The sequence below is a fragment of the Pteropus medius genome, unplaced genomic scaffold (genome assembly GCF_902729225.1).
Source record: "Pteropus medius unplaced genomic scaffold, Ma_sr-lr_union100, whole genome shotgun sequence".
NCBI lineage: Eukaryota > Metazoa > Chordata > Mammalia > Chiroptera > Pteropodidae > Pteropus > Pteropus medius.
Window position 1 is genome coordinate 19337996 of NW_024349802.1, and position 14820 is coordinate 19352815.

A 14820-nucleotide genomic window follows, 5' to 3' on the forward strand; every position below is an offset into this window, starting at 1 on the left:
ATAAGATAGCTGAAAGACATTGGACTTTGGGTGGTAAACGCACAATTGAATAGACCGATGTCAAATTATAATGTACCCTGAAAATTATATAATTGTATTAACCAATGTTACCCCGGTAAACTTAATTTAAAAAAAAAAGTCAATTCCCCAAGGTGCCAGTGTCTTCTCCCTCCAGGCCTTTGTGCTGTTTCTTACTAATGCTTCAGTTTTTCTACACTTAGATGTAACTCGACCCTGGAAGTCTTTCCTTACCCCTAAACCTAGATTAGGGATCTCTCCTATGGGTACCCCATTATGTCCTGTGTTTGGGTATTTGCATTGCTTGCACTTTTTGTAATCACTTCTTTTCTTGTTTGACTGTCTATTACACTTAGAGTAGAGACCAAATCTTATGACCCCAGCCCTTGCAACAACAGTAGTAATTATAGGTAATATCTACAGATCACTTATTCTAGCTGTTTCACTTAGCATTTCTTGTCTTTGATCTCGATTAGAACTCTACCCTTTGAAGTAGGAACTGTTTTTCTTTATTTCACATGTGGAGAGATCCAGGCTCTGAGAAGTTATATTGAGTGTCATGGGTCACTCAGCTAGAAAGAGGTAGTGTGGATTCACACCCAGCAGTCTGGCACTGAAGTCTCTGCAATATAGCTTAGATGCAGTTCAGTTAGATGCTAAATGAATGAATGTTTCCATCAGCCTCAGTGATGAAACAGCAAGAAAAAATGGTGCTTAAGAAATGCACGATCTAACTGGGATGTGAGACATGCGCAAATATAATCTCAGTATCATGAAAGGGTCTGCCCATCCTTAGTGCTCACAGCCCAGCATCTCCTGTTCTGGGTGTTTTGTCGCGAGTGATACCCTACACCTACCATTGCCCAGCTGCATTTTCTGTGACTCTTCTGTTCTTTTCTGGGGCCTCAAAGGAATGGGGGCTGTCAAAGCCCAGCCTATCAGGAATAGGGATGACAAGGCAAGGATAGAGGAGGAATTCACGCGTCTTGAGAATCTACTGGGCAAGTTTCCAGTTGTGTGTTCTCCTTTACTCTTTCTGATGGCCAATTCAGAATAGTTGGTATTATCCAGATTTTAGAAACAAGGAACTTAAGTCTTATAGAAGAAAATTGTCCAAGGTCTCACAGCCAGTGAAGGAGAAGGTCTGGCCTCAAATTTATGTTCTAATTGCAAAGTAGATTTCTATAGTGGGAGGTAGCGATGTAATGGCAAGTGAAGACGACGATGACTACTACTAATCCCTTTCACCCCGACTCTCACCGTCCATTCCACCTGCAATTCTGGTTTGGATTTTCAGAAGTTTCTCTCTCTCTCTCTCTCTCTCTCTCTCTCTCTCTCTCTCTCTTACTATTCCTTGGGTATGAAATCAAAACCCCCGTGATTTGTCAGCAGAATCACATTCTAAAGGGAAGCGATGTGGAGCAGATGTGTAAATGTAAGAAGGACCTGATCGGGCCTTTAGGGAAGTCTCTGCAAAAGTGAGGACGGGCATTCCATCCAGCTATCTTCCGAACTTGTTTCATTGGTTTGGCTAATTCTCTGAGATAAGAAACTGCACACACTACTCTCTTTGCCCCTTCTTTATCCCATCCTGTTCTGTAACTCCCCTTCTCCAAGCCCACCCCCCAGATTTCCTCTGCGGAGATCTTAGTAGTCTGAATTTGACAAGGAAAACCTAACTGTTATAGAGTCAAATATTGCTTGTGGTTCAGACCTGTGATCTGCTTTTTGACAAAATGCAGCCCCAAATCAGGTTAAACAAGAAAAGTCCTGATGTCCCCCCGACCCAGGCTCTCCCAGCCACGTGGTAGGGAGGGGATGGGCAGGTGGCGAGAGCGGGGGGTGGGGGGGTTGGGGAGGGGGGAGGAAGACTTATTCCTGCCCTCTGCTTGTGGTGATTGCTACTGAAAAGTTACAACTGGAAGAAGTAATTTCCAGCAACCCAGCAATTAGTTGATTTTCTGCCTCTCTAGCAAGCACACATCCCCGAGGACTTGGTTGAGTCTGATGGGCAGGGGATGCTTGGCCAGGACCAGCTGTGTGTGTCCATCGTAATCCTCTTAGGTCCCCAACCTAAACAGGAAGCGGCAGCTAAGAGTTAGTAGTCTTGGCGGCTGTTGCAGTTGGAAGTGGGAAGGAACAAAGGAAGAGAATCAGTAGTAGCAACACTAAAAAATAAAAGAAAATGTAGGTAAATTATCCTTGGAATAAACCTTAAAAATCTCATAATCTATGGGCTCTTAATTTGCAGCCCATAAGTGGGCTTCGAGGATTTTATAAGCCCCTTGAAATCATCTGCAAAACTTGGTGTGTGTGGGCATTTTTCTGGGGAGGAGGTCCATAAATTTCATTAGTCTCGAAATGCTTCTTGATCCCCAGAGTTAAAGGCCAGCGGTCTATTCTACCTGCCATCGATAGGTCAGAATTTGGACCAATATCTCCAATAACGCCTGATCCTGTACGTTTCCTACTTCACTGTATTTCTTTTTTATCCTGGCTTCAGGTTTAGACCTTGAATGATATGTTTGGTGGAGGTTTGAAAACATAGCTAATTCCAAAAATATAGTACATTTGGTATTGTTGGTTTGTGAGATCTGACCATGTCTCCTCTCCTCCACCCTATCCATCAGAAGGTCCTATCCTACACTGGAACCCATTTCTGTTATTTGATCTTCCAACACCTGGTATCTGTTAAGATCCCATCATGTCATTTGATCTACCTGAAGACATGGCCACTCCAAGATCGCGAAGGTTTGCAGCAGCACGAAAGTGGCTTTGGACAGTGGGGAAGGTCAGAGAAACCTTTTCTTCTGGAGAAATCGTTCCTCTTGCCCCATCTTCGAGTCTGCCTCATATCTTCATTAACCTGTGGTATCTTTGATTATTGTTTTTAAGCTTTTTTTTTGTTGTTGGAGTACAACTTACACATGTTAAGAAGTATAAATTGTAAGTGTAGAGCTTGATGGATTTTCAGGGTATTCATCCGTGTGACCACCATCCAGATCAACGTATAACTTTTACAGCAGCCCAGAAGTTTCCCTCATTTCTCTTTCCAATTAATATAAACCTCTACCCTGCAGGCAACCACCATTTTGACCTCTTTTATGAAAAATATTTTTGTCAGTTCTTGAATATCATATAAATAGAATCACACAGCATGTACTCCTTTATATGTAGCCTCTTTTGCTCACATAATGACTACGAGAGTCATCCATTTAAGTGTGGCAGTGCACTTTTTTATTGCTGTATACTATTCCATTATATCAATTAATATGTTTTATTTATCTATTTTCCTGTTGCTGGTCATTTGAATTTCTTACAGCTTTGACAATTATGAAAAAAAATTGCTATGAACATTCTTGTACATCTTTTGATGGACATAAGCACTCATTCCCCCTTAGGAATGGAATTGTTGGATCATCTAAGCATATGCATATGCTTAGATTTAGCAAATATTGCCAAACTATTTTCTAAAGTGTTTGTACCAAAATTCTGATTTTTAAGTCAGCCAACCTTAGCACCCACCTCGAACTTTCCCCAGATCGACCTGCCTGTGTAGCTATCTGAATTTATCCCTGTCCTAATTTCTGCATTAACACTTGCCCTAAACCCAAATTCTCCCACTTTGGCTTTATTGAGTTATAAAAAGTTAGGTTTGGAAGAGCCCACAGCAATCATGCGGTTCACCCTAATGTTTCAGAGGTGGAGAAAATGAGGCCTGAATGTTGATGGGTGAAGAATTTGTCCAGTGACACTGGACAAGTTCTCAGTTGCCCTGTGCTGAGAACACATGGCTGTAAACTCTGATAGCAGCAGCGGACATTTCTTATTCATCTTGTTGATCTCCTAAGCTTTGTAAAGCGTCTGGTACATGAAAGTACTCCATATTTGTCAAAAAAAGAAAAATGAACTGGAACGATTCTTAGCCATCATTGCATTCATTGTTGGCCAACTTGTGAGGATGCAAAAGTCTAATTTAGAAAGATTTTAGGTGGCGCCCTGTTAAATGACAGTGAATCTATTGTGAGAAAGGTATCTCCTCTTCGATCCTCTTTTAATCCTTGCTGTTAGCTGGAAGAGAGAAAATCTCAATGTGTTGTTACCTCATTAACACTTATCAATCTATCTTCTGGAAAAAAAAAAAAGAGCATGAGGCTCTAGCAAGATTTTCATGATGCCTTTTTTAATCGAGGTATAATTAACATATAACATTATATTAGTTCCAGGTGTACAACATAATGATTCAATATTTGTATATATTGTGAAATAATCACCACAATTAGCCTAGTTAACATCTGTCACCATGAGGCTTTGTTTTTGTTGCATTATTTCTCCCTACCTTTTATAGTGGTTACATTGGCTGTCGTAGAAAGATCCCTTCTTTTCAAATATATTTATTTAAGCATAAACAAAAACAAGCGGGTTCGCTGAAGAAAAAGGCTAGATAAATAATAGTAAATGGGGTATGTGGACGTGGCAAAAAATCATGAAAGTGGTCAGGGATGGACTAAAGGCCAGTCGACATTTGTCTGATTCAATCTTGATGGTGACCAGATGGGGACACAGAGCTGAGGGCGGAGAGACTTGAATGGCCCTGGAAACTGGCTGCCAGGGTTCTCAGTGCTCACATGCAAACCGGGTTGTGGTGCCTGTTTTTTGGGGGAAGGAAAGAGGACTGTATAGCCCTAGGCTCCCCATTAACAAGAAAAGAGACTCGGGGAATTGCCTGGGGACATTTTAAAAGCCCTTCTGCTGAATAAACATGCGTTTCCACCAAGACTCTGTAGGCAGCTTGTTGTCTCCGGAAGAGTAGAAGTTTGAGAGGTGGTGTTCCAATGACGCCGTTGCCTTTCTTGCCAGATCCCGCAGCAGCTTCTTCCATCTATGGCAAGGCAGATGTTGCCAAATGACTCTTTTAAGGGGCAGCTCTGCTCCTGCCTTGCCCCAGCTCACACAGCTTGGATGGCTCCCCACCGACTCCCAAATTGTGTTCTGCTTCCTGAGCTTGGCATTCACAGCCCTCACAGCCAAGTTCCCTTTTCGGCTCCATCTCCCATCACTTCTCTAAACTTTCCCACATTCCAGCCACGCTGGACAACACATCATCCCGAAAGATGTCCCATGTTTTCCTTCCTCTGTGCCTTCCTTTTTAGTATTTCCTATTTCTGGAATGCCCTTCCTTCATCTCTCACCATCCTCATCCTACTGACTCACTCTTTTAAGAAGTCTTTTATGAGTCCTCCAACCAGTATGATTTCCTTTCCCTCTGCTGTAAGCAGGATCCATTTTTTGCCGAACAGCTTACCTAAACGTACTTTGCAAAATCCTCTTCAAATGGATGATCTCATTTAATTGTCACAATAAACCTGTGAGCTAGGTATTAATATTAGGGTTGTCATGTTATAGCTGAGGTAATCGAAGCACAGAAAGATCAAGTAACTTGCTTAAGGTCACACTGCTGACAGCAGCAGAGCCAGGGTGTAGAGGGAGATCTTTAAAGTCCAGAGCTCACACCCTTACCCAGTATCTCATCCTGACCACCCTTGCTGCCTGCACCGTTCTGCCTCAGAGTTGGTTAAATGAGTTGTAGAAAGCTTTCTGCTCAGCTCTTCCTGAGATGCTGCAGTAGTCAGGCGTACGTCTGAGGTGAATGAAGACAGAGATAGTAAATGTCTTTTCTTGGCTGTTGTTGGTTTGCGAAGTGGGGTCTGGCAATGATGTCTGCCTTGCACCAGCCTGGTGCTGTCGAGTCCTGGTAAGAAAGCCGTGGGGAGGGGGCTCCTGGGTGCATTCTTCCTGCTTTGATGCAGGGAGACCTCTTGGCCCAAGGAGGGATGGTTTCAGCATCAAGGAGAACAAGAGCTTGGCTCTTGTCCCTGAGCTGCCACAGCAGTAGCCTTGCACAGGCTGCTCCTGCCCAGGGACACCATAAATTGCAGGGCCATGGACTTGACAGCCAGCCGTGATGTGATCAGACAGCCAGCAGGAGCCACTGCCAAACCTTGGGTAGCTGTTTCCTTCGTGGTCCTCTCATCTATCATGCCAGGCATAGTAATCACTGGGACAGTCCCCTGCTTTCCAGATGAGGACTCAGATCAGAGAGTCAAGCCCCAGGTGGGCAGAGTTCATTAACCCTTTCAAAGCAGATCACATCCACATGTTATTATCTCACTTAATTCGCATTCATTCACTATCGAACAAGTAGGTATGGCACGACTACCAGATGCCCGGTATATTTTTCTGAAATCTTCTAAAGAAGAAAGGAAAGAATGTTCCTATTTTACAGAATAGGGAACCGAGAGGGGAAGCTATGGAAAGCACCCCAGATGAGTAGGCAAGAATCTTGAATACTAGTTCTAGGACTGCTGTTATCATTCGAGCGAAGCTAGGAAACTACTTTCCCTTCTCGGAACGAGAGGTTACTTATTGCATTTCATGAATTATCTATCTTTAACATTCTTTATTTAAAAAAATAAAAGTTACACTTGTACCTAATTGGAATTTAAACTTTCTAAAAGGTATACAACTAAGCAAATCTCATCCTCACCTCTCCTTTTGAATTCTTGTTCCTCTCCAAAGATGACAACACTTTTTTTTTCTGGAAAAGTTTGTGTGTGCGCGTAAAACAAATGGGAATGTACTGTGCCAAACCTTGCTTTTTTAACTAAACAATATATCTTGGAAATCTTTCTAAGTCAGCAAGATAGATCTGATTTTTTTTTAAAAGGTTACTTATTATTTAATGTAGGGATATACAATAGTTAATTATTTGACCAGTTTGCTATTGGTAGAGACCTAAGTTGATTTATTTTTTTCTTTTATTGTTGCTTTAGAAATAATGTTGCGGTGAATTTCCTTGTGTGTATACCATGGCATACTTTGGAGTAAATCCCTAGCAAAGAAACTGCTGAGTCAAAAGGTTAGTGAATATTAATTTTTGATAGCTATCGCTATATTGTCTTCCAAAGTTTGTCTTGATTAATATTCCAACCAATAGTGTATGAATGCCTGTCTCCTCACAACTTTGCTTTGATTGGTCAGTTTTTGGCCAGCCTTATAAAACCTATTTTAAAATAGTTGGATAGAACCCTGTTACCTCTAAAATCTCCCTTTCAACTTGAATTTTTGTTCCGTTATCTTTTGAGCTGTGATAGATCTTCAATTTATGTTTGGTTTGTTTTCTTTATTATGTATGAGGCTAGAGAAAACAATTGTTCATATGTATGATAGCAAAGATTTATTTATTTTTTAATTTGTCTGACAATGTAAGAAAAAAAAAAGGCAAGTCTACGTAGTAAACTCATTTAGACGAAGCTGCGATGGCCAGAAAGAGTGAGGGCTAATGAGCGGGTGACAGTGGTGCCGAGTGTCAGGGATAAGTGTTAAGAGTAACTTCCTAGGGCACTTAATTGTTCTGCAGGGGTTGGCATGTGCGGATCCTGGTCCTCTGATTGTCAGCTCCTGGAAGCAACGTTCAAGTCTTCACTGGTGCTGGTCCCCACAGAACTCAGTCAGAAGTGACCGAAGCCCAGATGCTTCAGGGCCTCCCGTGGGCAGACATGGCATATTCACAGGGTGCCGTAAACAAAAACTCTGTAAGTGTATAAACTGTGAAAAGATCTGGTATTTTCTCCTGTCAATGCCACCAACCTCCTGGGTGACCTGGGCAGGGCTCTTTACTGCTGTGGGTCTCAGATGTATTATCTGTAAAACAAAGTTAGGGATCGCACTAGATCACTTCTCATTATTGAAGTGCTATATGTGACCCACTAATGGACCGCAACATGATTTATCTGTTAACTTTTATTTTTTAATGTTGTTGTTGTTGTTGTTGTTTTTTCAATCAAAGTTAGAGTCAAATACTTCTATCAGGGTACTATGAACATCATATCATTGTACCCAATAATTTTAAATATTTTAACTCAAAAAAAATTTTATCTCTAAGTTATATGCATATCTAGGGCCTCTTTGTGAGTTGTTTTTTTTGTTTGTTTGTTTTTTTCCAGTTTAGATATATCTTTTTATATCCCTTTATGGTAATAAAAAGTTATTTTTCACCCCAAACACCTCCCTTAATGCACACAAGTACATTTTCCATTCTTCTACCTTCTAGTGCAGTTGCTGCCTTGTTGGTTGCATGAATCCATATTTACATCGTGTGAAGTCTATTGACTGCTGAGCCGCGTATATTATTACCATGATTAGTTTTCCTTTCCCCTCTAACTTTCCGTGTTCTGTGGAGCTAATCATTATCTTTTTATTTGTTTAGCATTTTAAAACGTAATTTTCCAAAATTTATGCCCAAGAGCAACACTCCGCCTCCTAGTTCTCATAATGTTCTCTCATTACATTTATACACATTAGGTGTTCTTCTCAATTAAATTCTTGGAGGCATCACTCTTAGAAATGTGACTGACTTTAATCTGGGTGTAATGTTCTGAGTCTGCTATACTGCTGTCACTCTGGGCTCTCCCTTTATCTTCATCCTGAGTGGTTTCTTTTCCTTGTTTTCAATTCTGTGTCTTTTTTTTTTTTTTTTTTACTTGCTTTACTTTCTCATCTTAAGCACTTCGTCCAGTAGTTTTCTTATAAAAGATGCACAGGATGAAAACTAAAGTAATTCGCATATCTGAAAATATCACTAGTTTATCTCTATGCTTAACTGACATTTCGTTTAGGTATAGAATTCTTGTTTGGAAATTATTTTCCCTTATGATTTTGAAGGCATTATTTTATTTTCTTCAATCTTCTAATAGTGGCAATTGATAAACCTGAAGCCTATCTGCTTATTGATTTTTAGTATGTAACTGTGTGTGTGTGTGTGTAAACTTTTAGATTTTTACATTACCCAGCATTCTGAAATTTTCTTCCCTTGTGTTGGGCTTTTTAGTGAGTCTTTCATTTTGGAAATTCAGGTTTTTGGTTTTAAGAAATTATTTTGAATTTATGTATTTGACCATTTTCTCCACTATTTCCTATTTTCTCTGTTTTAGGATCCCTATTATATAGATGTTGACTCTTCTAGAGGGATTCTCTATTTTTCTTATTATATTTTCTTCTCTATTCCGCCCCCTCACCACACACACCTGCTTTTTGTGTGTGTATTTTTGCTCTTCTGTTTGAGATATCTTCAGCTTATCTTTCAATTCTTTGTTTAGCTTTTCATTTCTCCTATCACATTTTTAATTTCTAAGAGTTCTTTCATGTTTTTTTAATTACTGCTTTAATAGCACTGTATTTTTACTTTATGGATGCAATATCTCCCCTCTTTTGGTTAATGGCAGTTCTGTTTTTATTATTATTATTATTTTTATTTTTAGGTTTTCATCTTCCTGAATGTTTCCCCAAGTTGCTTTTTTCTGTTTTTGTTTGCTGTCTCATTGTCTGTTGTTTACTTGTAAAGGCTTCCTTCAGATGCCCAGTTGTCTTTGGCTATCTGCGTCTATTTAGGGATGGGAAGAAAATTAATTGGAAGCTTCGCATCTGTGAGCCACTTGCATTTTAAGGTTGTCAGGTTGGGCTTCTTTATGAGAGAAGTCCTGGTGTTGGCTTCTTCCAGTCTTTTATTCTTAAACTAGTTAGATTCCTCATGTAAGATTCTTCCAGCATTTTGCCTGGAGCATATGGCTGTAATTGTTTTGGTATTCCAATTGGGAAAAAAAATAAAAAAAGCTGAAAGTCTCAGCATTCAGGTTTTAGCTATTCACTTAGTACCTTTGCTTTGAGTATTATACTCTCTTCCTCAATTCTTCCTTATGCCTGAGAATTTAGAGATCTTGATTTAATTCATTCTTTAGAATAAACTTCTAGTTTTCTGTCTGAGGATTTAGGGCCAGTTTCCCAGCTGTGTAGGTTGGGAGAGGACATCTAGGAGCCTAACTGTTTTTTTGAATTCGTTTATTGTGGAAAGTTTCAAACATTCCAAAGCCGAGAAGAGTACAGTTGATTCCTGAACAATAGGGCATGAATAGGGTAAGTGTGGGTCCACTTACACATGGATTTTTCCCAGTAAATATAGTAAAGGTATTTTCTCTTATGATTTTCTAAATGATATGTTCTTTTCCCTAGCTTACTTTATTGTAAGAATACAGTATGTAATACATATAACATACAAAATATGTGTTAATCGACAGTTTATGTTATTGGTAAGGCTTCCGGTCCACAATAAGTTTAGAGTGGAGAGGTCAAAAATTATACATGGACTTTTGACTGTGTGTGTCTGTGGGGGGTTGGTGTCCCTCACCCCTGGATCGTTCAAGGGTCAACTTGCCTAATGAGCTACCAACTTCCCAACACCCAACTTCAATACTTGTCGATATTTTTCCAATTTCAGTTACTTCACACTTATAACCCATCCTCCCAGATTCAGCCCTGTCTTTGCTTGCTTCCAGAGGTCTGCCCGGTACAGCGATTTCTGAGCCTTTTGGAGATTCTTCAGGGTAAACTGGGTGGTTCTCGTTGTGGCTGTTGCTTTCTCTCGCAACCGCCTTAGAATTCTGCTTTCTCGGTTTTACTAATGAAGTTACCACTTTTCTTTCTGCTTTATGGCTTCTAGGTTTCTATGGTTATTTTCTCCTCTTCTGGTCTCTTTTTCACACTGAAGTTTCAGTTTCCCCACAGATCACAGTATTCTGACATCTGAGATTTTAAATATACTCCCCCTGGAACTTTATTTCTCCAATTCTTTGATGAGCTGACTTTTTTTATGTCTCATTTTAGTCTTCACGTTCTGCTGCAAAGTCTCCTGATCTCCTGATGATAGGTTCAGGGGCCATCCTCTGCCCTCTCTTCTTGCCTTCTACTTTACCCCAGCACAGCAGTTCTCTCTCTGCATTGTCATTGCTTGCCTCCCTCACTAGACAGTAGTTCTGGTAAGGTATACCTTCCAGCACAAATTACCTGTGCAGCACAGAGTTACCAGATATGTACCATGTGCCAGAAATAGTTAAGCGTTTTCATACACCAACGTATTTAATCCTCAGAGTAATTCTCAGATATAGGTACTGTTATTATCCCCACTTTATATGCGAGAAAACTGAGACACTGTTATTCAGTAAGTTATCCAAGTTCACTTCATCAGTCAATAGAGGAGGATCCAGGAATGGAATCCAAGATGTCTGCTTGCAGAGCCTGCCAGATAAAGGGTATTTCAGATCCAGTTGTAGAATAAATGAGACACGGAGGCATGACGGAACTGGCCAGGCAGGCCCAGGGCGCTAGGGAGACTGGGAAGCCCCATCTAACCACTTCACCAAGAGCTCTTCTCTCTCACCCTGCGACAGTGGCTATTTCCAGTCTGACAAAAGGATTGAAGGTCATTGCTATTCATAACTGTAGATATTCGTCCGCTTCCTGTCCCCTCTGGACAGCCAGAGAAGAGAACTTCAGAATCGTAACACAGTGGTTTCATAGAATCTGCTCAAATACAGATTTTATGACTTTATGACTTTAATTCCTATCAAAATTCTGTCCTCTCAAGAGTCTAGCAGAGTGCCTGGCATTTAGAAGGTTCTCAGCATATGTCGAGGGTTGCAGTAGAATCAGTCAATAAGTCAGGTCAATTGAATCATCAATTCTTCAATCACTGAGTGCCAAGTTAGAAGGTACTTTAGCCCACCGCAGACATGGGAAATAAGCCTTAAAAAAATTATAAGGTCAAAATTTGTCTCTGCCCTCCTCTTCCCGTTTAGTATCTGCTCTTCCTTGGCCTGGTACCAGCCTCAAATGTCTAGTGTACAAATGCCATCCATCCGTGTAGTGTACCCTGCCCATTTCCCCAAGATACCCTACCAGGAATGTCTTCTCTGCATATCAGTCAAGTAGTATTTATTTATTCAAAAAATGTCCATAGAGTACCTACCAAATGCCAGGAGATTAGTGGTGAGAAAAAATAGCTGAGAGTCATAGAGATTGTCAAGTCCTTGAATTCGTATTGTGTGCTTCGTCCCAGGGCTTGGCTTTATAAGGGATTCAGAGGGCATGACAATCTCTCTGCTCTCCAGGAGCTTACAGTCTGGATGAGAAAGCAGAACAAGCACACAGAAAATTAAAGCACAATTGGGAACTAAACTGTAGGAGACTTTTTACAATGCAGTAGGTGCTCCACAAAGGGAAATAGTGTGGGTTATGGTTACTCATGTACCACAGGAATGTGTACACAAAGATCAAGGATGAGGAATCAAAGTTTAAAAGAGTTTCTTTATAACTGTCTAACTTTCCCACTAGTTTGTCAAGCCCTTCCCTGCTTGGTTACCCTGTATCAAATGCCTAGAACAGGACTTATTATAGAGCTGTAGAATGAATGAATGAATGAATGAATGAATGAATGAATACATTTTAGAGAAAAGGAGGAGATGAAGGTAGATGGATGAGACAGATCCACAGCATGGGCTGTACTTTTCTTCCCTGAGCATATTGTTCTGATGTCTCAGGTGTTAGTCAATTATCTCAAACTAATCTCTAAGAATCCCTTCTTGTTGCTAAAACCTCTAGTTGTTCTATGATTCTAATCCCTGTAGAAATGCTAATAGTTGATAATGGCTTAATGTTGGTTTCCTCCTAAAGCTATTTGCATTTTAACCCTGGACTGCTAAGAATGCCTGCATTCCTAACTGAGGAATTTTACCTAACCAGTGGAGAGATATTTATGGGCTTCAGGGGTGGGTCCCTGAGTCTTAGCTCACAAGGCTTTGTCTGCTCTGTCTACCCACAAGCATGACTCAGAAAGAACTGACTTTGGCAGCCATTCTCTCACCCCAGGGAAAGTGGGGATTTTAGAGCTTCTTCCAGTTTCTTCCTCCTCACTCCTCTCCGCTTCTCTCTTCCTCCCCCTTCTTCGCCCGTCCCTGTCCCCCACCCCTCTTCCTCTCTCCCTCCCTCTCTCCCCCTTCTTCCCTTCTTTGTCCCTACCTTTTTCTTTTTCAGTCTTTCTTACTTTCCCCCTTCTCTACTTCCTCCTTCTCCCCTTATTCCTTTATCTCCGAGTCAACCCATTCGGCATCTCATCCACTCAACCCTGCGGCCCCCTCCGTTACGTTTCCACAACTTGTCTGCCAGCTCTGATTTCTGTCAGTAACGAGCTTCTAAGCCTCAGCTCCTGGCTGCAGGGGAGCCCCTAGGTTTACAGGAGAACGACTGGGCAGGTGGCCCTTTGTGAGTGTGTGTGAGAGAGAGCACAGGCACACAGGTGGTGCGGGATGGGAGAGAGAAGGGAGAAGGTGTGGATATAAATGGATAAATAGATAAATCAGTCAGTTGATGGATTGTTGGAGTAATAAATCGATCAGAGCCTTGGGTCCTATTGTATTAGTACTCATTAATTTTTAGAATGATATTCCAGGCCTCACTAGTGTTAATGTCCCATATCCATTGTACCTTTCCATGTTTCCTCTTAACATAGTCTGAACCATGTTCCCAGATAGGATTCCTGCTCTTCCTGCTTTGTGCTTTAATTCATGCTGTTCTTTTCACTTGACATGCTCTCTGCCTTGTTCTCTATATCACCAAATCCTAGCTCACAAAGCCTTTCCTCACCACCTCCTTACTTGCGTAGAGACCTGAATGACCTGAAGAGCATTCTAGGCAAGAACTGAGATTCTGGGCAGAAGAAACAGCGGAAGGAAAGATTCTGAGTCTGAAAGCTGCTAGGTGCTTTTATAGACCAGCACAGAGACCAGTCAATGTCTGATTCAGCTTTGTATTGCCCTCGGTGATGATACCATTGAGTTTAATGAATCCGTGTTGTTTCAATGTTTTGAGGGTTAGACCCGAGTGGGAAAGGAGACATTTATTTGGTACCGTTGGGCCTCCAAGTGTTTCACATATGTTTTCTCTCTCCTTCTCAAAATAACCCAGTGGGGTAGATGTCATTCTCATTTTCGAGATGAGGTAACTGAGGCCTAATGGGATTTAGTGACTTGCTCCAGGATACAGAGCAAGTAAGTGTGGAACTGGGATTCTCTTCGGTGGCAAAGTCAATGCACTTGCCCTTTGTTACATCATTTCCTGTGTCACTTACATGTAGACAAGACTCTCTGGTCCTTTAGCTTGCAACAGAGACGGGCCTCAGTTTGCTAATGGAATTCTTAAAACCACGGCTGCTTCTAGCAGATGTTATCCGGAAATATGGAAGGTGGTGTCAATTTCTGGATGCATCGTTCAGCTTTTAAGTCCTTCTCCTTCACCAGCCCTCACCTCAGCCTCTCTTGTTTCCCTTGATACATCACAATTGGGGGTGGGGAGGAAGAATGACTACGTGACAAGGGGCTAAGAGGCTTGGGTTTCAATCCCTGCTCAAGCCCTTGTTTTTTTTTGACTATTCTGAGCCACTTAAACTCTCTGGGCCTCAGTTTCCTATTATCTGCAAAGTGGATGCCCTATCTAGTAATATAAGAAAACTATGATGAAAATAGTTGCAATAATAGCCACTGCTACCATTTATTGAGCACTTACTATACAACTATTATCTCACTAAACCTTGTGGCATTTATAAGGTAGTTATGGTCAATATCTAATAGATATTTAACAGCTAAAGAGAGTGACACTAGGGTTAAGTGACTTATTCAAGGTCACACAGGATGAGGATCTTCATCCTTACCACAGGGTACAAGGCCCAGTGTGCATGCCCTTCAAACCCTCCCCCTTCCCCATCCCCCACAGGCTCCTTTCTGTGCTCCAGCCACACTAGCCTTCTCTGTATCCTCCACCACTGGGCCTTTCTTTGTACAGGCTCTTCTCTGTCGATGAAATGTCCCCCTTCCTTTCTGCTTGGTTGATACCTCCTACTCCTTCTCCAGATACTGG

At 41.3% G+C, this 14820-nt stretch overlaps 1 long non-coding RNA gene across 1 annotated transcript in view; it reads left to right on the forward strand.

Annotated features, from left to right (window-relative positions):
• LOC120581602 (uncharacterized) overlaps positions 1–14820 on the forward strand; it is a 327878-nt gene that overhangs the window by 237621 nt on the left and 75437 nt on the right. The window contains exon 12 of the long non-coding RNA XR_005647346.1: positions 6852–6937. This is a non-coding gene — a long non-coding RNA (uncharacterized LOC120581602). The remainder of the gene's footprint in view (positions 1–6851; positions 6938–14820) is intronic.